This window comes from Semicossyphus pulcher, unplaced genomic scaffold (assembly GCF_022749685.1).
Source record: "Semicossyphus pulcher isolate SPU_LCO1_2020_fin unplaced genomic scaffold, fSemPul1.0.p SCAF_16, whole genome shotgun sequence".
Taxonomy (NCBI): Eukaryota; Metazoa; Chordata; class Actinopteri; order Labriformes; family Labridae; genus Semicossyphus; species Semicossyphus pulcher.
In genome coordinates, this window is record NW_027211670.1 from 18,166,107 (window position 1) to 18,192,537 (window position 26,431).

The following is a 26,431-nucleotide window of genomic DNA, read 5'->3' on the forward strand; positions in this document are numbered from 1 at the left end:
GTTTTATTTTATTAAAAGTAAGAATGATTTCAGTGGAATAGTCGCTTAAACGTGATGTGAGGTTCAGTTACCTTTGCACAGAAGCAGCCAGAAAAGATGTCCTTCAGAGGGTCACTTTCTACTTTTAAAGTGTGTACTGTTGCCATTTCTGGATCGTAATATGTTTCAGCTTTTAGCCACAAAGAGAACTTATGAAGAAAGCTTATTTTAAACGTACCACAAAAACAAGAATGGTGTGAGAGTGATGAACTTTAAATTACGACAGCTTAAATTAAACCTTTCCCACTCATTGCAGATGTTATATCAGTGCTTGCCTTGCACAATAGTTAACCAGAATGAGTCGTGTTCATGTGCTGCTTGTTTTTAAATAGTCTGTAATGGAGTGTGGTCCCATTCTAACCAATTTTCCAAAGTGATTAAAGCTTCAAAAAGAGTAAAAGGTTTGCTTTTAACAGAGGACACCACTCTACGCTAAAAGTACGATGGCATTTTGAGGATTGTACTTCTGATATTGATGAACACATGAACTCATTGGTAGTCGTCATGCCATTAGCAACTATTGACAGCTCAAGCCAATGGTGGTTTCATGCTCAAGGTTATTTAAAAAAGACTGCATGTAGGCAAAGGGCACTGGGGTTAAAGATGGAGAGAGAGAACAGAGACATGAAGAGAAAGAGACAGGAAAAAGGGACCGCATCATTGACGAGACAATGTCACTCTCAAGGGAACTCGCATCTAAATCAATCAGTCGGCTAACAGAAGCAGTGGGCGACTGGCAGCTTGACAGATCGGCTCTATTCATAAAGCAAATTCGTTGCCCCTGTCCATCAAACATGATGAAATAACTAAACTGCAGCAGAAATATGGCTGCAGGGCAGTGGACAAAGAGGACACGAGGTTGCGTCAGCTACCTTTTCAGCTGACAAACCTTCAAATCATCGTTCAAAGTGGGGATTGGGACGTTTTCCTCACTGAAGAGGGATGTTCACCATATTTATTGCCGCACTTCCAACTTAATTTAGTGCTTTTGACCTCTGCCTGTCAGAAAAATTTGTCCCTATTTTCAATACACTTGCATCTTTCTACTTTCAATATAACCAATGTTTTATGTATTAGTATTAGAGCCTGATCGACTGGATTTTGGAGGGTTGTGCAATACCTGCAGTTCTTAAAAAATGTAACATAAAAGTGTCAATATAAGGCTTTTTTAACTCGATTTTGAGCTTGAAGCTTGAAACTTGCCAGTGCTTACTTTGGCCTGGTGAATGTGACGTGTGTGTCATATTGAGTATTTGTTATGCTTACTTAAATGTCAATTTTTCTTCTGGAAAAGCCTTAAACTAATCACTTTATCCCGGTGAAACTGGAATTTTGAGCTGATTGTTGTATCAATATTTGTTTAAAAGCTCAAATAATTGTATTTCCGTCATATATTTAACCATTAATTGCCAAATGGAAATAAAGTTATGCATGGCTCCACTCTTAAGTTGGCCCTTGGGTTGGCCGAGCAGCATGCTACGGCTTTCCAGGGAGCGCAATGCCAAGCCCTCTTGGGTATACAGAGTGGCCAAAAGGTTTCAGACTAGAAAGGAGGAGGCTGGTGGAGGCAAAGCATTGCCAGCAGCAGCAGCAGCAGCAGCCGTGGTGGGTGTGCAGCATTGGTGTAGCAGGAATGAGTGAGAAGGAAGTTGCATTTTAATAGCCCACCTTGTTGTGAGAAGCCACTGTGATTGGTGTATTACGAAGATTCAATCAGCAGACTGTCAGGCAGGCGTAAGAGTTGTGTGTCCTGCATGAACTAACACGTAGCTTCATGTGTAAGCTAATCATTTATGTTTTAACATTAAACAAACCATGCTGAATAAATCTCGGGCATTTTACCTTCGAGAATTGATACTCCCGTGCTTTTCGAGTAGAAAAAATATGTAACTGGAAAACTGTTCGGCTGACTCACGACAAGGATATTACTGCGCTATGATAATATCAGCTCTTTTAATAACTTTAATTACTTCATTTTAAATGTAGGACCAATTTAAGTGATTGGAATTTTGTCTAACAAGCCATCTAGATGAATTATATAGGTTGCACAAACACAAGAGAGCAATGCACATTGAGCTAGAGGAGGATAAACATAAGCCAAAATTGTGACACAACCTGGCAACCAAAAAGTTATTGTTATTCCGGACCTTTGAATAATCTAGAAAGCCTTAATAAATAATGTAACTACAATAATTAATTCATATCCTTTATTAGAAATTACAACCAAGTAATCGAATGTCACTGATGTAGGGAGTCTGCTCGACAAAAGTTCCAAGTATCATCTGGCTGCAAAGATCAAACACATTAGCTCCAATTCACAATGATTGTAATTAACTTCAAAGACACTGGCATCAGTGGTAATGGCCTGCATGCTGCGCTGATGGCTCCCTCCCTGTGAGGGGGAAATGGAATTGCCGCGGCCTTAATAACTCATCAGAGGGAGACCTCTCCATGCTGTCTGACCTGTCATTCACAGACACGTCAGTGAGACAGGCAGTCAGGCACATTTGTTTAAAGTCTGCTGGTTATGTTCCTCCTCCGTGCAGCCCGTCTCTGCTCGGGAAGAACCGACCAATCACACGAACTGGCAGATTATTACTGTCCTTTTCCTTTTCTTAGAGGCTTAACAATTCCTTTCTTTGTATTTATCGCTCTCTGTGAAGGATGATTTGATATAAGTGTGAAATGCTGCATTGTTGATAGACAGATTATCTTCTTTCATACTCTGTCAAACGCAGCAATCAAATGTCTTGCTGTCAACTTCGATTAAGCCCACTGCTTTTGCAAATCAAACTCCTACTTTTCTCACGCTGTGAACATGAAATTAGCTTTCTTTGGAGTTGATCCTGAAGACAACAACAACATCCTAGCAACACAAACACACTAGACGAGACTTTACTTTCAGGGAAGCAATATTTTTCCATCCTGTGGATGCACTCTCATCACACTGTTAATACACTTAAATGCTTGGCCTGCCGATGGGCCCTGGAAATTACCTATTGTTTGGATTCAAGGCAGCTTTTGCTCAGGTTACAGAAAACTCACTGCTCCACATGAGAGTTGTTCTTGTATTGATACCACTATTGGAATTACCTCCAGTGCTGCCTAAAATGCGGTATCGGGTATCAGCCAGTCCATGCAGCGATCAGATACCATTCATTTATTAGCTCCTAAAAAAATCGACTACTTCCCTCCTAACCTACACAGCAATTAACTGTATTATAGCTGCAAGAGGAAACTATTTTTAGGGCAGCTGTGGCTCAGAGGTAGAGCGGCTTGTCCAATCGGTGGGTTGGCGGTTCAATCCCCGCTCCTTGCAGTAAAGTGTGGTCAGAGGACAAGAAAAGTGTTATATAGGTGCAGTCCATTTACCACGGAAAGTAAATGTTCACTCGAAGATTACGCACAACAAGACTGGGAGATAGGGGAGAGTGTAATGTTCGTTACGGTCAGCAAAATTATAGTAATCTTTGTTTTCCCATCCAAACTTTTGAGGCTGTTTTTGTTTAAAAAAGGTTAAATCACAAAATGAAGAAGTTTTATGTTACAGTTAGTGTTAATATATTTATATATTTTCTTTATCTTTTTTTTACTTGGTATCGGCCTAATCTCTGTAGTGCATTTGTATTCTGAGTAGCATCGACCAATCACATATCAGCAGGCTTTTATGACATGCAAGAAATTTTGGCGGAACCCAATTTGCCGTAATAGGGACTTTAAGCAGCGACGGTTAAAGGGATGGCTACGGCATTCAATAAAAAAAAAAAAAGGTTCCACTTTGCGCACTTCCTGTCTTTGTAGCCCAGCTGTCTACTACGGGAGAAAGACTGATTTGCCGTAGTCACTACAACGTCGGAGTGTAAACGGTGTCAAATACGATGATAACGTATAATTACTGTTATTTCATTTATATATGATTCTACCTTTAGTAGTTGTATGGATCATTAGTATATTTGTTCAAGATACCCGCTAATTTGACCATTTTTTCTTGTTATAGACATGTCATCCGTTGCCAACAGCAGTCAGTAAAGAAATCGTTGCTTAGTGGCAACCCGTTGGAATGTTTCACAGGCGCTGTAGCCGTCCCTCAGCCGCCGCTGCTTAAAGTCCCTAATGCCATCCCGGCCACCATCGTCCGTCATCTGACGACGATTTAGCTTTTTATAAATCTCTATAAAACTGACATCTGTGTGCAAGTGCAGCTAATAATCCGTTCTTAGACGTTATGTCTGAACTCCATCAACTCCATCTCCATCCTCGCTTCTCAAGTTGCTCATTGGACTGTAAACAATGCGGCGCACTGACAAAGGAAGTCTTTGCTGGAAGTCCTTTATTGCTAACGACTGGCTACACCGGAAGCACAGAAAAGTTGGCCGTCACTCTCAGGCTATATCGTCCCCCGATTGGGTATCGGCCTAAACTCAAGTATGGGTATAGGAATCTGTATTGGGAAGAAAGTATAGTATTTCTTATTTCTGTTACTCTGATAGACCTCTTACACTGCTGGAGAAGATTAATAGGCCTTTTTTTATTTACAAAAGTCTTCTCTGCCATAATTGATAGAGAAAACCTTTTAACACACTGTCCAAGACAATTTGCCTTTGTATATTTGTCTCTCATCAAAGGGCCAGAAGAGGGGGGTCTACTTATACAGCACGTCAGAATATCTTTTATCATTCAGTGCTGTTTACAGTGCATGACAGCTTAAAGTTCACTTATCTGCTGCAGCAACGGGCAGATTAGAGGTTGTGTTGCGGACTGGGACGCAGAGGAGGGCTGCACCAGGTTTTCCACAGAGCGAGTCGATTTGCCCGAGCAAGACTGATCCATATAACGACGAAGAGTCGCTAAGAAATGATTGAAGCCTCCCTGATGAATTAATAAGTGTATACCGGATATATAATCATGAGTTAAAGCAGAGATGTGTGGATGATGGAGGAGGACATAAAGCTGTTTTCCGTGCTCTATCGCTCAGCATGCATTAAAGACACTATGAGACAGCATGAGGTTATATAAAACTGACTGACAAATGAGAGATATAAACAAGTTATTATCTCTGATTTATTGTGCAGGTGTGTAGAGGAGTAAACCCTGAATGTTGCACTGTTTTTCCTCCCTTTCAGACACAAACAGGGAATTTATAAGTATTTTATCTGTGACAGTAGAAGAAGGAAACAGATTAACGCAAGTGGAATGTGCACAGTATAAACAACAGTCGATTTTGAGCTTGTTTTTCGCAACCACAGAGCCAGAGAGAAACGTCTAAGTGAGATAGTAAGGTATTTTTTTTGCTGCGTTCGGAGTGTGGAGGAAAATAAAACATGAGCACAAAGTGACAGAGTGGACTGAAAACCCTGCGAAGAAGACACTCGGGAGACCTTGAGAATAGAACGGCACATTCTGTCCGCAGAGTCCTCGTGTGCAGCTGAACAGGAGTGCTCTCGACCTCCTCTCGCACAGATCAACTTCAACCATCCAACGTCATCCTGAAGAAACAGTTTGTCATTCAGGAACGAGCCCTTCCACCAAGCATTCTGAAGCCCTGTAGGCCCACTTACAGATCCTCCAAAAGCAAATAAGCAAAGAAGTGAAGAGTAAACAGATAATGAGTTCGGTAAGCAGAGTTACTGTACCGCCTGCAGACTTAAGCAGTTTCCCGTTATGGCCTTTTCTACACAAGCAGGCAAAAGAGCTGACTGTAAACACACATTCAATGTATCTTCTCCCATCTGCTCGTCCTCCCTATAGTAACCTCTTAACATTTTAATGAAACAGGAAGTGGATTTTGGTTGAAGTCCACCAAAAACACAGGAAGTACAGTCAGGGAAAGAGCGATATAGAGGAGGTCCGAAGGAAGAACAAAGGACGTGCCCCGGCTGTGTCAGCAGGAGAGAAATGTTTTTCTACCAGGCCACTCACGGTAATTAAAGTTCAGCGTGAGGCCACAGCGAGGGCAGCACAGACATGGGAGTCAGGCCGATATGTGACACTGGTGAAGGCCTCTGATTGGCTGAAGAGGGCTGGTGATAAATGATGACACTCCCACAGTATTTTAATTTAGCTGTTGGGTCTTAAAGGAGAAGTAAGGTGTTTTTAAACCTGGGCCCTATTTGTGCAAATGTGTGTGTTGAAATGACTCATAGGAACAAAAACGGTCCAGTAGATGGCCTCTGCTGTAGCCGCGATACGGCCGCAATGGCTGCAATATAATCCAGGGGCAACTGCCGCTGACAGGCTCAGATTGTTACTCCAGGTGTCCGACAACATTCTGGAAATTATCCCTACAAAGATCGTCCTTTTTTTAAAAGAGTAAGATTGTAAGATCCTTTTTGTGTAACCAGAAACGGTGACATTTCTAGGTAAAGAAATTAGAAGCATGTAAATATGTTAGGTCTACTTACTGGATAGATAGTTGACCGTTTGGTCCCTGTGGTCTTAGCCGCCTCCTCCAGTTTATTTTAGGCACATGAAAGAAAGTCTGCAGCACAGCCCTGTTGAGAGGGGGAATCCTCCGACGTGGTTACACAGCGTTGTAGTGTAGTGTGTGGGTTTTGAAATATAGTCCTGCTGGATGTCCTCTACATAAATAAATCCTCTCTAACTTTAACTCACACTTCCACCGTCCTGTTCAGGTAACATCTCACCACCCGCATGATTTCAGAGCGAGACTTCTCCTTGAGCGAGACGATCTTTGTAGGGATCATTTCTGGAATGTTGTCGGACACCTGGAGCAACAATCTGAGCCTGTCAGCGGCAAAAACAAGCACTTTTAGTGGACGTGATCCGGCGCAGTTGCCCTGGATTATGTTGCAGCCATATCCCGGCTACGGTGAAGGCCATCTACTGGACAGATTTTTTTGCGATGAGTCATTTCGACACACACATTTGTACAAATAGGGCCCAGGTTTAAAAATACCGAACTTCTCCTTTAAAGTGACAAGCACTCTCTAACAAAAAACTGTGGAAAGTTTATGTGTATGTGTTACGTGAGTCGCTTCTTTAAACCGAGTGGTTGATTTGCGGGCACCAACCGTCGTCACGGGAAGAGCAAGTGCACTTTAACACTACAACAAAAACTCTTTAAGCTGCTAGTTTGACAGAAATGTAAATAGGATAGAATAGAATAGAAGCTGGTGTATTTGTTTGCAATGCACGCTCGCATTGTTGCAATAAATAAGTGAGTCACAAATAATTGCAACCACAATCCGATTTCATTCTAATGCTTCGAGCACAAACAACTGCAGGAGACGGTAAAGTTGGCGAGTTTGAGGTGTATGACTCACCTGGTTTATTTCTCCCTCTAAAAAATTAATCATGAAGAATTCGTGTACTTGCATTTTTGCAGCGCTAATCACATTGACAAATACGTTTCTGTGGGTGCCTCACAATAACAGCCACTCCATGTTTCACTAATTGGACGCTTCTAATGTGGAGCAGCTGCAGAATGAAGTGTTCAGTTTGCACAATAAGAAACTCAGTACAGAGCATGAGTACAGTGATGTTATTAGCTATATATAGTTAAATGGATTACACGCATGCATCGTTCCCTGTGAATCACTTGCACTTTTGTATCTTAATCCCCACACTGGATTAAGTATGGTAGACCCCATCAGTATCAATAATGTAGATATAAAGACATGTTTGTACTGAATGAAAATGTACTAGTAAGAAATTAAAAGGGGGCACCTGGTCTACCATTAAAGTTTGAGTTAGATGATGTTTCCTGGATTGGTTGGGGATGCTGGATGTTTCCTTGGTAATTGCAGACAGTTAAGTTGTATCTATTGCATCAAAATGTTTAAAGTAGTCATTAAAATCTCAGAGAATAAGTAGATTTGATGTCTCCCTCACACCCCAAAAAATGTGGTATAAAGCAAAGAGCGAAAGCAGATGATGCACCCTCCTATAGGTCCCTTTTAAACGCACAACAATTAAACCGCAGTATAAAAACACACTTCTCGCCCAGGTTTTTTTGTAGCATTAATCTTTTTAATCCCAATTTAATTACCATTTATTGCTCCTAATAAATACATAATAAAAACAAAATTATAAGACTTACTTTGTAGTCTTTTGAAACAAATGAAATCAATTGGAAAAAGCATCATTTGTGGGCGCAAATGAAGCGAGAACCGCAGCAAGCTGCTGAGGCGTGAAATTAATCCTCACGCCGGCTTGGGAGAGCAAGAAAACACATCTGGAAATTGGATTGCATTGAACTACATCTCTACTATGTAACGCAGAGCCCGATAATGGAGCGACTAGGAGCCCTATAACCTGTCAAATATGTCACTTCCTTCTTCAGCGTCCCCTCGGGGGGCTGCAGCCCGATCTCATCATGTAAATCACATCCATACAGAAAGAGAGCAGATCAGAGCGGATTCATTTGCCATATTACCCGGGGAGAAGTCATCCGTCACATTCCCGCAGATCACACACACTGCTGACCAAAGATCAGGATCTAATCTTCCAGGAAGTCAGGCAGCTGAAACCCCCAGGAGACCAGAGGACCTGACCGCGACCCGACCGAGGAGCCGCCGGGTCAAATTATCAGCACGGTCTTTGGACACTTTCCCTGCTGCGAAGGGTGGCGAGAAAACGTGGCCTCTGCCCTGGATTCATAACTGCTGCTCAGTCCCAGTTCAGCACTTTTACCTCCGTCTTATCTTTTATTCATTATTTTAATTTCACTGGGGGCCTCCCTCAGCCGGGGCGCCTTGTGAGCTGGATAAGTGCTTATGATGGTGTGATTAAAAAATGCAGGCAAACAATGGTGGCCATTTAAAAGATTGATTGCGGTAATGGATATGTTGTGAAGAGCGGGGTGCTCAGAACGTATACAATAAGGACAATTCAGAGATAAATGTAAAGGTTAAAGGTCATATCCGCGATGGGAACCTGCTTTAATGTTGAATTGTGAACTAATGATGGTAATTTAATCTGAAGAGCTGCATCTTAACACAATAAATAATCAAGGATTTCCTGTGTGAATGAAAAGCAGCTTCAGGTTTGAGGGGCATATGCAAAGCAGTGCTGCGTTCACACAGCAGCTTCCAATGAATAATTTATCAGGATGAAATTAGATTTGTTGTGTCTGTTACTTATTATCTAACTTTAGAAAACGAATACCCCGGTGAATTCAAATAATCCCTGAGACATTCTTTTGTGTATATCGACATTTTTTTCCTGCTATTGTGGAGATTTCTTCGTATAAAATCTCTCTTACAGTGATCCTTTTTATCTCTGGCGCTCTGTGTCAGATGTTGACACAGATGTGCATGTGAATCATAGTCTTTGTTTTTTGAAATATTAATCCTTCTTTCTGACAGACTATGAGATGTAGGTTGAAATAAAGAACACAGAAGATGGTAAAAGAATGCTGACTGACGAGGGAAACTTCCTGGAGGGGAAAAAAGTGGTGAAATATCTGTTCGATTCATGGACGCCTCTTGCTGTGTAGGAGGACTGCGTGGTTTTTTTTGGGATTTGTGAATTACGTGCCAATCGGCTTCTCGTCCCCTTTAGGTCCATCTCTCATGTTTTAAATTGCCAATAATGTGGGTGGCAACTGCTGCCTGCAACGTTTCTATCGAGCGCCATAAGCAACTGCTTTCCCAGAGGGTGGATGAAAAACAAGGCCTCCCACAGATGGTCCGAACTAAGAAGCATCAATCCTGGGCTTACCCTCTACAGAAAATTCTGGAGACAAAAGAAAAACAACGATAGAGGCTAAATCGTGACCCCTTATTTCAGACGACCACCTTTCCATTGGTTGAACACCCAACAACACCTGCTCCTGCTCACCTCCTCTCTCTTTATTAGACCTGACAGGCAGCCAGTCCACATGTGGACCAAAGTTCAATCTACTGTTAATCTTCCTTTTTTTCACAAGAAGCAGACAGAATTTTGGGGAAAGCATTTGGTAATTAATCCAATGGGACTGTTTACTGTTTCCAGAGGAATGGCTCCGATTAAAATGGGCTCACAGAAAAGTTGGGGGAAAACCCAAACACATGTTTTTATAAAGAAGAAAACACCATGTGGGTAGCACTTCCGAGACTAAATTTACCTTTTAAACAATATTCCAGTTTAGAGGGTATTTTTCCATCCACATGTTGTTCCCCTTTGACACTCTTGACACATCTGTAAACACTTCTACGGTCTGGAATCAAACCGCACTCCTTGTTGGTAAACCGCTACTAAAATGTTCCTTTACAGCACATCTGTTCAACATATATATAAAGTATGTATTTTGGTACAGTAAACACTCAATGGGGGCATGAGCACCAATAAAGTTAAGACATTCAAGACACGTTGGATCTCAGCGCTCAGGATGTGTTTTCCCAACAGAGGAGTGTAAAAGTTTGACTGGCCAAAAACATGCAACAAACAATTTCTTCAACAATCTGTCTCAGAATGGTAAAATGGTAAATGGACGAGCTTTTACATTACATGTCACATTCACCCACTGATGAAAAAGGCTACTACGGCTATCTCTAATCAGGATCTATGGACATTCATACTATGGCTACGCCTTCAGGAGCACTTTGAGGTTCAGTGTCTGGCTATAGCAGTCAGGGATGAACCCCCAACCTTCCAATTGAGAAGACCGACATTACAATGAAATAGAAAGTTTTGGGCTTGCAATCATTTAAAACAAACCTATCTCTACTTATATAGCCAGCAGTGGCATAAGACTGTGCACATTTGATGTCTTCAAAAGCCCCCCACGATCCGAGACGCAGCCTGGTGCAGGTCCAGGTTTGATTATGATCTTTTGGCCCAAGTCAGGTCCCACTCTATTTCCACAGGTCCCAATTTGACCTTAAGGCTGAATTGGGATTACATTACAGTGAAAGTAAAAATGTCGAGCCACATTGCAGGTGAGTCCCGAAGATGGATTTCTTTCTGGGCTTCCTTCATGGACATTGTGGACAAAGACGACAAGAAGGTAAGCTCTGATAAGTGTAACACTATTACGTGTTTGGTTCGACTCCACTTGACGAAGTCAGGCACATTGCAGCCGTGATGTCACGACACACAGCAGAATGGGTGACAATAGAAAAGTATTTAACAAATGGTATGGGCGAGAACGGTATCTCCTTTTCGGAATGTAAAGGATAAAGGCTTTAGCAGCAGAACCGCATTATTAGTACCAATTTTAATGACCAGATTTGTTGCATCGTTTACATCTTGGGCAAAAACAGATCCAATTGAGTCGCACAACATATTTCCTGGAACAATGGGTTTGGGTCTGTCGTTTTTGACACATAAAAACCTCTAATGCACAATGAGGAAGATGTGATCCGTTAAATAAAGAACCAAAAGTCATCAGCAGTGTAGAGAGGAGGACCCACCTGACTGTGCTGACATTTCTCTGGATGGTGACTTGATTTTAGACTCCAGCCTGGGAAATTTAATCATAACTTAATTGTTTTAAATCTATCACACTTAAGCCTTATTAGCAAACACTTTACAGCTTGTTAGCAGCATTGATATGACCATAAATATTCCTATTACAAGTTAATACTTCACGTAACGCTCAAGATTAACACAATGGTTGTGTGATGAATTTGTAATGAGGGGAAGTGTTATTAATCCCACGTTCATCACTACAGAATGAAAGGGACACCTGGGATGTTTCATTGTACTCAGTAGACGCATGTATTTAAAACCCTCCAGCAGTTTACGAACAGACAGAAGATGGCGATAATGATGATGGAACCCTGGAGCCACATCAGCTAAAGTCGATGAGGACTGGACGGCCAAACAAGGAGACTAAGAGGGAAGCATTTAAATCAAACGAGGCTCAAGAGAAACTTAATTTCCACTTCACTTGTCTTGTTGACTTCGACTTTGACTAAAGCTGGAGAAAAACTTGAGTACCTCCAACAAAAACAAACCAAATTCCAAGTCAAATTCTTCCAGGGAACTTTGTGCAATCAGAAAAATTCAGCTTTTCCTGCAGCTACAACTTGGATGCTGTTGGACTTGGATCCCAGCAATGCACCGTCTCCACTCGGTTAACTTTAAAAAAAAAAAAAAAAAAAAAAAAGTCAGCCACGTTATTGAAGAATACTACTTTCCATCTGTGACTATGTGCGATAAACAAGCGAAGCACCACAGGCTGTGATGTTTCCCGAGCAGTTTCCTGCTTCCTCCCTTCTTGCGCTTCTCCGGGAGACGTGTAGTAATCCCGTGCAGAAGCATTTCACACCTAGTTAACAGTCAGAGTTTCATCTCAAACTGCGCTGAGCCTCCTGCCAGAAAGGGATATATGTGCACGGATCGAGCGTTAGCCTATGACTGCCAAGAAAGACGTGCAAATTAACAAAACGTAGGCCATTACCGAGGCAGCTGCAAACAGTTTTAGGGAGGCAACTGGAGGGCATCCCAGCGGATCCATAATATTAACTCTGACTGTGGGTTTTCAACTAAGAAGATGCCTGACTTTATCGCCTCCCTGCTACATTATGCATGTGACTCCAGGATAATGAAGGCTTGGACAAATTCTCCAGGCTTAGCAGGTTAATTCGCCAAATTAAGGGGAAGCATAAAAAGGCCTCTCCTTTAGAATGGAGGATTAATTGCAAGGGGTCTTAATTTTTAAGGGTTGCCAACATCTCCCACCTCTCTCCGAGTGAGGTTTTGCATAAATCACAATCTGCCCTGTTCAGTTATGCTCTGGAAGTAGATTGTAGCCAAAAAAAAACCCCAGTTTAATCACAACTCTACCTGCCTGCTTGGCCATGTCCTCATAAATGGAGGGAGGTGAGGGAGGAGGTATTCTGACTACAACAGCACATCCATCTTGCAAAGTGTGAAATTTCCTCTACATCGCCAAAGGTTCATCCTAGCAGCAGCTGCCTGCACAGATATATAAAAACTCCGGCTCCAAATTAACTTGGCAGGGATAATCCCACAAAAATGATAGGCTCAGCGGTGAAAATAACATTTGAACAAATTTCCTTGTGACCCGGGCCAGGTGGGAGTGTGTCTGCTATGGAGCCAAATGGGGGCCAAAAGAGTTGTTACTTTGAGAAAGAAAATTGTGAATAAAAACTCAAGTTTTAAACTGAAACTTTTGTTTTCTGTTCTTTGCTTTGTAAAATATGTGTAGAGCGTTAAAGCTTAAATGAAATGAGATGGTCTGGTCTATGGAGCATTTCCTGTTTGCATCACCAGCTGTTCCTGCCCTTTCCCAAATGCCGCTCCTGTCGCCTAGCAACAGGTAGCTAACGAGCTAACTAGCTAGCATAACTAACATCAAGTAAGTTTACCTATTATTTTAAAGATAATTTGTTTCAAGGGCTCTTTCGTTTTTGTAAACATGTATAACACTCGCTATTCGATTGAGTTGAAACCAAAAAGATATACATTAAAATGTTTATTCCTTAGCCGTGTAAAAGTCCGCCATTCGTTTGAATTGGCGCGCAATGCATCTCGGGATATGTTGGGTCACGAAGGAGGCAACCAATGGATCCTTCGTGGCCTGGGAAAAAGAGGACGCATTTGTCGGCCACATCTGAAGGAGCCTTTGAAATGGGACAGCCTTCCACATGCCTCTGTGACACAGTCAACCTTCAAATACGGCCTTCGAAGGATGCAAGCCCTGGATTGGGACACAGCTGTAGTTTGATATTTTATGTAATTATTTTCACCAGCAGATTCTGTTTTCACATTCAGACCTTTTTCTTTTCAAACATTTCTTTTTTCTTTTTTTAATTTCAGAACATTTTTTTTTACTTCAGACTTTGGGCTGTCTATACATCATACACCGTATTCATGTGATTTAGAGAGAAAAAAATGCTCCAAGTTTTTATGTAAATTTGTTTTTTCAAATTGACAAATCTTTAGGCCTTAATCTATCTCCATACCTTTTCTCCTTACTGCCAAGAAAGCCTGAAAAATACAAACCGCCCTGCAGGTGCGTCTGACACTCCTGCTGGACATTTCAAACCTTTCTGGTAAACGGAACTCGATGTTGACCTTTGAACTCAAGAAGACGTGCAGCGAGGTGGCAAGTGCATGCTAGTTTTTTTTTGTTTACCAGTCTGAGCTAGTTAAGAGGCCGCCTTTTTGCTTTGGTTAAATGAGCCCCGGAGGCCTCTGCTTCTGCTTGAACTTACCGTCACCCTCTTAAACTCATGATCAGTTACATTTTTTGGAAGATAGAGGAAACAGAAGTAGGAAAAAAATAAACCACAGTTCAGTGAGAAATCGTACTGTTGAAAGATTTCACAGTTGTTCATTTAAGAGGAGTAGCTGGAGGTGGTTTAAAAATGGACACATCTCTCTGAGGTGCTGGACATTGTTGGAGGTCCCCACAGGTCTGTGTTCAGGCCATTTACAGTGACATCTGGAAGACAGATACTATATCTCTCACACATACGCACACGCACACACACACACACACACACACACACACACACACACACACACACACACACACACACAACCACTAATACTGGGTCTTTCTGCTAACCTAAGGGATTCCATGGCAACACATGAAAGCATCCATGACCCAGTGGAGGCATAAATATAGATTTTTGAAGTCATGAGTGTAAAAACAGAAAGATGTTTTCTTCTTTTATGGTCCTCATTTTGTTTAATTTAATTATTTCTCTTGATTCTGTCTGAACTCAGGAGGACGGCTGAACATTGGTTTGCTTTTTCTCACCATTCCTCTTATTTTAATACTGAAACATACAGTTAAATAAGTAATTGTGACAAAACCAAATCATGTGAGCATTTCTCACCTTTGACTTAGGAAAGGTTGGGGAAAGGTCAGTGTAATAGTTGCCAGAAACTTGCGTCAACTGTAGGAAACAGGAAACCAGTGTTTGTGAGTCTTCTTGCAGGAGTTTAATCTAGGGTTTTTTAAACTTCTGACACTGTTGGCCTCAGCTTTGTCGAAAAAATTGAGCCAACTTGATCCCCTAAAATCCCCAATCTACTTTGATGTAAAGAAATATTGTAAACACACTGCATATTGTCTGCATAATACATACAACACTGTCCTCAGACCACACAATCCCATAAATCAAAGTACTGGCTGCAAAACGAAGGCCTGTCCTCATTCGACAGACTCCATCTATACTACACAACTGGGTGCAGATGGTGAGGGAAATAAAAGCCAGTTAAGTTTCCCATGCGTCATTAATACAAGCAATGACCCCCAACCTGCAGCAGCACACGGGAACTCTGGAGCCAGATTTTTACTTTCGAACTCAGCAGCTCAGAGACCCAGCATGACGTCCACAATGCACACAGTGTAAAATGTTATTGCAACGCAGTGTCCTTCAGATATGTAAATAACAAGCCACACAAACAGGCTTTTTGTTTGCCTCCTTTGTTTTCAGCTGGTGTTCTTACATTACATTTTACTTTATATACTGTATAATTTTTTCCATGTGTGATTATTTGTTCATCTGAAGACACATTAAGAAGCTCATATGCAATCTGTGCCCCATTTGATTGTAACTATAATTAGAGAAACATACCACATGTGAAAATGTTACCGTGGGGGTCGGAAACTTGCAGCCCATTCTCACTCCCAAGTCTTGAAGAATGGCCCACTGCTTCAGAATACATGTGATAATCAAACATTCAGTAGTGTTATTAATCAAGGTGAATTAATCAAATAACGTACATTGGTTACGTAACTAGCATCATGCTACTAAATCTTCCCAAGAAATTTGGTGTCTAAACACAACCAATTATTTTTAATACCTAAATAAAACCAAAGTGTGGCTGGATCGCAACGTTAACCATGACTTTTGAACGTCCAAAAGTCATACAGTCTGAAATATTTATCAGCAAGCTTTATTTTGAAAAGCTAACTCTATTATTTATTATTGTTTACTTGTCTACTTTATTTTGAAAGTCTAATTATTGCCTTGGCCGCAAAACTGACACTGTAGGGAACCTAGATAGTCATATTTTGAAGCTTAGGGACACTGACCAAGCTGCCATATATGACATGTTGGGAGTAAGAAGGTGTTTGGGATGTATCAGACCCTAAATGCATATAGGGTGGTAAGACCTCTTAAACAGTTTAGACCTCCCAGACTGTGACAGGACTGACGACAACCAGAAAGAGAGTAATGTTTCCACACTTCCCCTTGTTTACTTGAGCCAACAACATTGAGAAAAATACTTCCATGCAAGTGACTCTAGAGATAAAGCAGATTAATGTCTGTCAGCATGTTAGCTTAATCACCAGAGGCCCATCAGTCACAATGACAAACAACCTCGGACTGCTGCTTCAGACAGACAGCATCTTCTGGAGTGCTCGCTCCTCTGCAGCCACATAAATCCTGTCCGCTGATCCACTGCTCTCATCAGGAATACATAACATAACTTCACTGGGGGATCCATCCGTCAGCGGGCTCCTGCATGCACCATTATCCTCAAACTCCTGAACTGAAAGCACCGGGGTACCGTCTCTTCAGTTCAGATCATTCAGTCTAAAACTGGAGCCTGCTGTCACTTAGACGCAAGCTCACCAAAAACAGCCGTCTGTCTATGAAACATTTACGAAACAAAGGGGTAACTTGTGACAGGAGTGGAGCTAAAGATGGCGTCTATAGGGGCTGACATGTTGTGATAGGATGCTGAATAGCCCAGGACTTAACTTTTAAATAGACACACAGAAGAAAACAGCCTCTGACACTCAGGTTTGTTTATGTTGATGCAGGATTTCCATCTGCATACTGATAAGGAGGATGTTCCTGTCAGCTGCAGCGGATCCAGCATGTGTAGCGTTCAGGTTAATAATAAGAAGGTAATAACCGTTTCTGTTATATTCTGACATATATTTATATTGTATTTTGATGAATCATTTAGTCTGTAGAATGTCAACAGTGATGAATAATGCTCACACATTTTACAAAGCCCAAGGTTACTTCTCTAAAGTGCTTGTTTTGTCTGATAAAATGTCTCTAACTACTACTTACGTAAGGATAACATTAAAAAAGTGCAAATCCTGCACTTTTTAAGCTGGAACCTTTTGTTGATTAATGTTTGGAAATGATGAAGTGCTTATCAAAAATGTTGCTTATTACCGGTAATTCTTCTTATTATTTGACTTATCATTTAAGCTCTACAAAAATATCAAAGTAACATGCCCAATTTTCAGTCATTGCGATATGACCATGTTCAACAATCACATAGCAAAACACTGCAGAGATCTTAAAGAGCAGCTCCAGTCATGTTTTAAGACAAAAAATGCTCTGCTTGAAATATTAAATTCTCTGCAAATTACCTTCTCCCAAGGCATCTCCTCCTTCTCCCTCAATAAAAATTCCTCAATCTGCATAGTCCCCGCCCACTATGCACAATTCCAACCGCCCCCTCCGTCGCCAAAACAAAGCACGTCTCTGCCGTAAGTGGCAATTTGTTGAAACTTAGCTAGCTTGAAGTGGTTGCCATAGGTTACACATAATGATATGCATAGCGTCACCCCGTCCATTAACGGGATTGGCTCCTTAGGTTTGTGACGTCTCAAACCTGCCAATCTGAAAACGTGTTGTTCAGCCTGTCCTTGGTACACTGCAGTTTAAAAGCAGACAGGCCCAGCCATGGAGATGACTGCTTATGTTTTCCCTGATGTGTCTTGCAGCACATGAAGAACACCACATGGGGATGTTTACAAGGTTAAACACTGGATTTTCATTGGAGGGGGTCTTTAAGGAAACCAATTAATGTACATCTCTCATGGCCAATGTATCCAGGGCTCCATCTGCATAATCACATAGAGACATAAGCCCCTTTCACACATGAACTGCACTCCTGAAAATTTCCCGACATTGTCCAACTGGGCTGCATGTGTGAATGCAAATTTTTTACACAACTTTATTCACACTTCTTCCTGCCAGCCCCCAAGTAAAATGCCTGCAAGAAGTTGCGGTGAGCCGATGTGATAGTCAAGGACATTCACCACGAGCGAGAGGGTGGAGTGATGACGTTCATATCACGCGGCCGGTATGAAACCACAGGAGCAGCACATAACAGGATGAATAAAAACATCTGAGGTTAAATAAGAAGAATCATTTACAGGATGACAGTAGCAAAGATGTCTGCAAATTGGAGTCATTAAAAGATCTGGGAGCTTCTGCAGTTTGTCTAGAGAAAATTACTGAGTGTCAGGATCCCACAGTTTTCTCATTCTTGTTGCCTGTATCCACTTTTGTCCTTGTAAAGACTCCGTTTTTCTGTTCAGGTGCTCTTAGGATGACTTCTCCGTGTGTCATTATCATTAAGTATTAGTAAATTGGTAAATCGCATCCTGTTGACGGTGTGATCCGTGCTAGCGAAAGTAGCTTTAAGGTGTCCTTTGCTAGCCTAGCACATGGAAGTGACAAAAAGCAAGTAAATGGAGAGCCATTTTCCCCTCAGGTGTGGGCGAGGCTTAATTGCTCTCTCTAAATGAAGCCCTAGCTAGCCTTCAGCTAAGAGCTTATATTTTTGCTGTCTTTTTTGTTGTAGGCGATAGCGGGTTTAGCTAGCACAATGGTGGAGGAAGGTGATGAAGAGGGAGGAAAATATGGCCGACAAAGACCTTGTGTTACAAGTCACCTCTGTAACGTCATAGCCGTATCATCATTGAGATATTGAACACTGTAAAGCCAGACTTTCCTTGTATCGTGCAGGCCTGTGTCATACGCGTTAGAAGCATTATGTGGTGCTTAAAATGAAGAGAAGTATGAGGAAAGGCAAATTCTGACAGTTTCCATTTTTCAGCCTGAGGTAGTGAGAGGACAACATATTTGAAAGACATCCGACCCTGCTTGAATGCTTGAATACATACGCTTTGAGGCTTCATGTGTCCAGTCTGTGCGCCCTGTGCCCCGGAGGAGCCCAAAGGAGCAGCACACAGCGGCCCCTGATGCACACTTGACACTCCGCTTCCCGCAGCAGCGACTGAAATAAAAGACCCCTGAAAGCGAGGTCAAATGCTTCATTTGAGAAACACAGAGCGCTGCTTCAGGCTCTCCGACCGCAAAAAGGAGATGTAACCCAAAGAAGAGGTGGGAAAAAGGTGTCAGAGTTATCAGAGCAAGGCAAGAATGTGTGAGTCACTGGGAAAATACGGGAGAATACGCGGGTTTGCTAAGTGACTGGTTGGAAGGTTTTTTTTGGGATGAGACACACTGGGGGTCAGTTGCCCTCGTCTGGTGCAAAATGTTCCAGACTACTGCGTCTCACAAAAGACAAAATGGAGCAAAAAAAGGACATTGGCTGCAAGTCAGGCCATTCAGCGCTTTGTTTATTCTGATTTCTAGTTAATTTTAATGAATCAGAACGCAGCCAGGACCTTCACAAATTGCAATTTTCCTTTGGATTTACGGCGGCAATAAAGACTGCTTCCTCCTTTAGAACAAACAGGAGCTGTAGCGTGTTAAATCTGTGTGACATTAAATACAGGACGGAACGACCCGCGTGAACACTTCATTGGGACCCGATTGTTTCGACTAATAAAAGATGCACGGCCGCACAAAGTCCACTTTCGCCAATTACTCAAAGACAATCCTTTAACAAAAACAGCTTTGAAGAAACACTTGTTTCATCTTCTGACAAGTCCAGTCTGTGCTTCTACATTTGTCCAAACAGAATGTTTTATAGCTGTCAATGTCTAATGACCCAAGAATCTGAAAAGAGCAACAGTTCTGCGCATGTTTGCTGCCAAACTCGCCCCCGTTTTCATGATGAAGTGGCCCTAAAAAGGCCGTTTAAATTGAATTCCCCGGGATTCCCTCAGCCGTTTCAATTGAATTTCCTTCCCTGGAGAAATCTCAGACAAAGAGGGGATGCCTTTGTTATTGAAATCTTTGTCAGTGTTGCAATAATTAAGAGTCTACTGCTGGTCTATTATTGAAAGAATCACAATCGCTTGGCTCTCTAATGATGGGAAGCGCACCCTAAAAGCTGCACTTCCTGCTGGGACACAATCAAAGGCTGTTTGAAAGTCTAACATCCTTCTCTTTCATAATTAAAAGGAAACTTATGACATGAGTATTGTTCATTCATAGCTCTGTCTCTGCCTGCATGCTCGCTGCACAAACCCTACTTCTCATGCAGATTGGACAACAAGTGGCAGCTTGATTCATCGCTTATTTACTTTAAGTTCTTTTTTTAAGTGAACACTTCATCAACCCTCCACAAAGACCCGAGTTAGCGCTGCATCTAAATCGAGAACGATCAGCCAGAAATATTACAGCTCAACTTCCCTGGGACGGAGTAATTCATCAAAGTGCTTCAGTCAGAAATCTGCGCTCGCAGATGAAATGAGCTCAAACAGAACAGAGTGGCTGCTGGAGGCCACGCACACGACTCCCTGTCGTGGCATTTAAATCATTCTAATCATCCGTCCCACTCGCTGTGTAATAATATATCGCAGCCAGAAAGAGAATCCCCGCCACATTTACGACGCCTACGTCTCCGCCTCCTACACACACTCTGTGTCAACTTGTAAGCACACGGCTAAACACTGAGACATAGTACACATACGCACATACACAACCGTGCCATGTGGAGATTATGCATGCATCATAAAGAAGTATGTGCTTTAAATGTTCAAGTGCTCTATGGCTGTAAGTGGCTTTAAATTTCATTATTTGTTTCATTGATTTTTAATTGTTTTGGGCTAAAAATGTCAACAACAAAAAAATCACAAGTTTCCATAGCTGATAATGGCATCTTGTTTGTTTTGTCCATTTAGTGCAAAACCCCAAGTATTTGGTCGACACAACAAACAGAAAGGGAGCTAATCTTTTGGGAGCAGAAGAGTTGGAGCAGTTAATCGATTAGTCGAATGACAGAAAATTAATCATCAATATAAATGCATGAGTGATTAATCAGGCAAGAATGCCAAATGTCCTCTGAGTCAGGCTTCTTTAATGTGAGGATTTGCTACTTCTGTCTTATATGTACGGAAGCTGAGAATAGCCGTGGTTGCAATAGTTATTTTTTTTAATCTCAAGATTACAAGTGGACTATTTAATTATCTCACAATGATACAAAGCGACGGAAGCCAAGAATGGCCGTGCTTACAATCATTATTTTTGCATTTTTATCTCATGGGTTAATTGTTTTGTTATTTTGAGATAACAAGCCTGTTACGTCACGATGGCAACCCTTTCTCACGAGAAAAACAAATCGCCATTTCATCTTATGACTTCTTATGTTTATCAGAGATAAGTAATGCCATCCTGGCATGTATAGATGGCATCGTGACAGTTATAGCCACTGATATACACTACCAGTCAAAAGTTTGGACACATTTTCTCATACAAGTGAATGGGAAAGTGTGTCCAGACTTTTGACTGGTAGTGTAAGTTGAAAGAGTACCCTATATTGATCAACAATGTTGACTTAGACTAAATCACTGTTGGGTTATGAATCCTCCTAACGAGTTATGAAAAGGATCTTTAATGCTGAAATCAGGTGTTTTTTTGACAAATTTCTTCAAAAGTTCTCTTAGACCTCAAATCTTTTTTTTAAGGAAATTGGTCCTTTTGTTTTCTCGACAACATAAGACATTAACATGTCACTGAAAAATTACATTTGCTATCTTGAGACAATTGAATACTTAACAAAAAATTTCAACCGCGGCCACTCTTGGCTTCTGTACATATAAGAAAAAAGTAGCAAATCTTCACATTTAAGAAGTTTGACCCAGAAGACATTTAACAAAACAATTAACCCATTAGGTATAAAAAAAATTATGCAAAAATAAAGATTGCAAATGAGGCCCTTCTTGGCTTCCGTAGATTTGTATCATTGTAAGATAATTAAATTGTTTAAAGATAATTAAATAGTCAACTTGTAATCTTGAGATTAAAAATATATATATATTGCAACCACGGCCACTCTCGGCTTCCGTACATATAAAACAGAAGTAGCAAATCTTCACATTAAAGCAGCTTGACCCAGAGGACATTTGCCTGATTAATCACTCATGCATTTATATTGATGATTAATTTTCTGTCATTTGACTAATCGATTAACTGCTCCGACTCTTCTGCTCCCAAAAGATTAGCTCCCTTTCTCTTTTGAAAACCCTCCTGGCTAATGTGCTGGCAAGCAGCTACCATGTGCTTAATTGAAAGCTCAAGTACAGTAATTAAAACCCCTCATGTTCCTCCGCACATTAACTTATTCAACTTGAAAGTAATGAGGGGAAGAGCGAGGAGGTTAAAGTGATGCGATGCACCCTGAGGGCATGTCTCAACCATTATCCAAAACTTAGCAGCATTTGCATAAATACATAGGCCTTTGAGAGGCCATGCCTCACGTGTTTATGTCTTGAGGTGCATTCAAATGCAGAAAAGTATAGTGGGGATGTTAAGTGTTTTAAGTTTCGGAGTCAATTAAGGATGCTGTGAACTTTTGAAGCCCAATTAGCAGGTTCTTTGATGGCTCTGTGGATTCTTAACACTATCTTCACAACCTCTAATGATGTACAAAGGAACAGTAAGGTGCATCTGTGTGGATAACCAGGCAGAATTTCAACTAAAACTGTTATAAACATGCCTTTTACGCATGTTGATCCATCAGGTCAATATTCCCAATATGTCCCATATTTGTCTCCTGGTAGTGTGTGGTCTGTTTGGTGTCTCAGGTAGGAGGACAAAGAGACGAGAGGACCACTCCGTCCCTCCTGAGCCTTCCCCTGCTCTCATTGGTCAGCAGGAAATCCTTTTGTTTTGGCTCTCACGGTTGAAGCGTCTACAAACAACGCGTCTCATGAATGGAGGCGAAACATCCCTGCACAACCACAAAGAAATGTGCCACAATATCTTATCCTGTTAATGTTCAAAATAAGAGCAATCTCTGATAGAAGTGATGGCGACCTGATTGGATTTTTCCAATTATGATATCCAATGTTCTTCCACTGCACGCGCGTGGACATGCCGTTTGAGCCTACAAGAAGCAGCTCTTTCTGCCGCTTAAAACCGACGAAAAACTGAGTGAACTCTTGAGTTAGATTAGAATACATAGTAACCCATTCATTCTGTACGGGCAGCGGGCGCCTCTCCGCTGAAAGGAGCCCGTTATATTGGCGATGTCTCCGCTTTTATACAGCGCGCGCACACGCAGGCAAATCAGCCGCAAACAAACTTTTCCATTTCCAAAGACAGCCTTCAAACCGAGGGCATGAACTCCACCAACACACACCCGAAATAGAAACAACAACACACTACTGAATAAAACGCCTTTAACAGATTCAAAAACGTAATAAATATCGTGGGAAAATGATGCTGTGTGCAATAAAAAACCTACCATGAGTTTCGTCTTTGAGCCTGCCGGTCTCACGCGACCACCCGGATCAAACAATTTCTCATAGCCGGCTCGTGCATTTCCATCCCGGTCAGCGGTCACGCGAATAATGGCATTTGTAAATCCGTGTAATAATTCAGATTCTCTTCCTCCGCTGGTGGTTACATGTGAACAAGTTGTGCACCCTCTCTCCTGTGACAGCCTCTCTTTCTCTTCTGCTTCTCTCTCTCTCTACAGCTGCCGATATGAACGGTGGGAGTCAGACTCTCTCTCTCCCTCTCTCTCTCTCTCTCTCTCTCTCGCTCTCTCTAATGGAGGGGGGTGTCAGGGTGAGGGGTGAAGGGGGAGGGAGCAGGGGTCCCTTAATAAGAAGAGCTGTAAGACTATCATCTCTATACAGGAAAACAGCAGAATTTAATGGGAATGAGCATCAAAAAATTGCACATTTAAAGTCAAGGAGAAATGAAACATGTAATTTTAATCCTTTTAGATCACATCCCCGGTAATATTGTGCATCTATTTGACAATATAGGCCAAAAAAAATACAGAAAATCCATTTCTTCGTATTCTTATATCAAAATCAGATCATTTTTTCTTCCGGTAAAACTAAATTTCACGCGTGCTTACGTAAGTTAGCACCAAACAATTTCAACCAATCAATCTGCAACATTTAGCCGCAGAGCACCAAGAACGCTCGGTCAGTTAGCTAGCTACTGCGCTGTACAGAACGTCTGTCTACGCCCACTTCTCAACGATCCAATCAAATCCCTCAAATGATATGTCCCGCCTGCACGTCCTGTTTCACTCGGAAATACGTCACGATGCGGAAGCTAGATACTCTCGAAATGCCGTTTCAGCTCGACTTTAAAGGTCCAGTTTGCAAAAATTTCCAAAACACATTTCTCACTCAGTATTAACATGAGAAAATCATGCACATAGTTTTACAGATTTTATTTACCCTTGTTTTTAGATATCAGTGATTTTGCCCGCTCTCCAATACAGTGCATGAAAATGTAATTTCAGGTCAGGCTCACAGCAGGCTGGTTAGATTACATTGACAAATTAAAGGGACGTTCAGTGGCCTCGTGGCTGAGGCATATGTCAAACAAAGGCTTAGTCCCTCCCCTTCCACAGGGCCACCATCGGACTTTATTTGGTATAAATATGGTAGTGAAAGGCAAGAGGCAATCATTTTGTGATTTAGTTTGAAATATGTCTAGAATTACTATAATGGTGTTTTTCAATTAACAGTATAATTTGCAAGTCAAGAAAGTTTAAGTTTAAATATTATACACGGATCAGTTAAACACAAATCCAGTGCAAAGTCACCACCAGAGATTATTGAGAGCAACCATGTGTTTATTGGAGAGCCGAGACACTCGACACTGCAGTTTGATGATAGTCTGTATTTTTTCTAATTGAAAAAAAAAGTTTATTCATTTATTAATGTAATTTTCTTATTGTCAATATATCTCAAATAAAGACCAAAACCAACAGGGTGTTAATCTGTTGCCCTTTTTACATTATGGTTCCGCCCCGGCGCCGTAATGACGCTCTGCCATTACACCGACTTTGCGTTCTGCCGTTGTGGAAGCAAAAGGCGCAAAAAGCGTGAGCTTCACATACACACACACGGTGCTGTTCCGCCCTGCCGGCCCTGCCGTTTACACTGACGCCGTTTCGCCTCTAGCCCCTTTTACACTGCCACTTCAGGGCGGGATTATTACGCCTCTGTAACATTTCGTCTTCTATGTAAAGCTGCGTGATGGTGGGGTGAAGTCTTTCCTCCTCTGAGCCGGCATTGGAAGTAGTAACAGAGGCGAAACTACGTCTGTGTAAAGAGCGGAGCCGGCAGGGCGGAACTGCACCGTGTGTGTGTGTATTTGAAGCATGCGCTGTTTGTTTACACCTCGCGCACGTTTTGCTCCCGCTGCTTGGTCCAATGTAAAATGGCAAAGGCTGCATGACGGCGGAGCTTCGTTAAGGCGCTAAGGCCTCTGCTACTACCTCTGATGCTGGCTCAGAGGCGGAACGACTTTGCCCCACCGTTCCACCTCCGTGCGTTTTACGTAGAAGACGAGGCGTAGCAGAGGCGTGGTAATCTCGCATTTGAGTGTAAAAGGGGCATGTCTTTCATTAGTGCTTATTTTCCAAGCACGTCTGAAAACATTACTTTCTCCTAAACAAGTCTTAAAAAACGAGAGACTTCACAAGGTGTGTGGCACACAAGGTTTGCTATAAAAGGCTTTAACAGTATGACTTTTGGTTAAAGTGAAAATCTGTTAAATAAAAACCAAACCTTTTGACTCGATACCACAATGGGCGAATGAGGTAATATGCCTTTTTAATTTGGGTGAACTGACCCTTATAAGCTCCTCATTAACTGACATGATCTTCAACCCCTGAACTAAAGCCACTGTAAACCTCTGTAGGAGCTCAATAAATACACAAACACTATAAACCTAATACTGCCCGGGTCTCTGCAGGACCATCATTGTGTTATTGTGCTGCTCCTTCCTCGGAGAGCGCACAGACGGGCTGGTTAAAGGGGGGGTTGATAGTTGGGGGAGGGGACGTAGACCAATGAGACAGCTGCTGCTCTCTGGCTGGTTATTCAGACCATTAAGGCAGAGACGGATTTACAGGAGGCCTCATTAGGAGTGAATGTCTAGAATATAACTGCTGGAGCTCAATATAAGAAAATTTAGTGAATAACAATGTGGGGTTTTTTGGAGGGGGAGTACAAAGGAAAGCAAAGGCCAATCATTTCACAATCACTTTGGAATGTATGTGTTTATGTGTGTGTGTTTCAGCTGCAGACAGAAAGAAAGACATACACCCCCCCGACTCTGGCATGATGAAGTCCAACAGGGAGACGTTTGGACCAGAGATGTGGGAGGTGATTCATAGCAGGACGATTCAGCGGCAACACAAATCAAAGGCCGACCGCAAAGAGGCTACATGCAGCCGCCATTTTGACCCTTTATTGGTGATTGCAGACACAAAGAAGCACGGGACAGACATTAAACCCTTTCACACATGCACTGCCGTCCTCGAAATGTGCTGACATTGTCTGGGCGGGAACGCAAATGTGCGCTCACCCCGACTTTTC

At 41.9% G+C, this 26,431-nt stretch overlaps 1 protein-coding gene across 1 annotated transcript in view; it reads right to left on the reverse strand.

Moving 5' to 3' along the window:
- The window catches only part of LOC138593582 (carbohydrate sulfotransferase 15-like), a 47,278-nt gene extending 23,737 nt beyond the window's left edge, over positions 1 to 23,541 (reverse strand). The window contains exon 1 of the mRNA XM_069664653.1: positions 23,323 to 23,541. The gene's annotated coding sequence lies outside the window, so the exon portion shown is untranslated. The remainder of the gene's footprint in view (positions 1 to 23,322) is intronic.
- Positions 23,542 to 26,431: the final 2,890 nt, after the last annotated feature.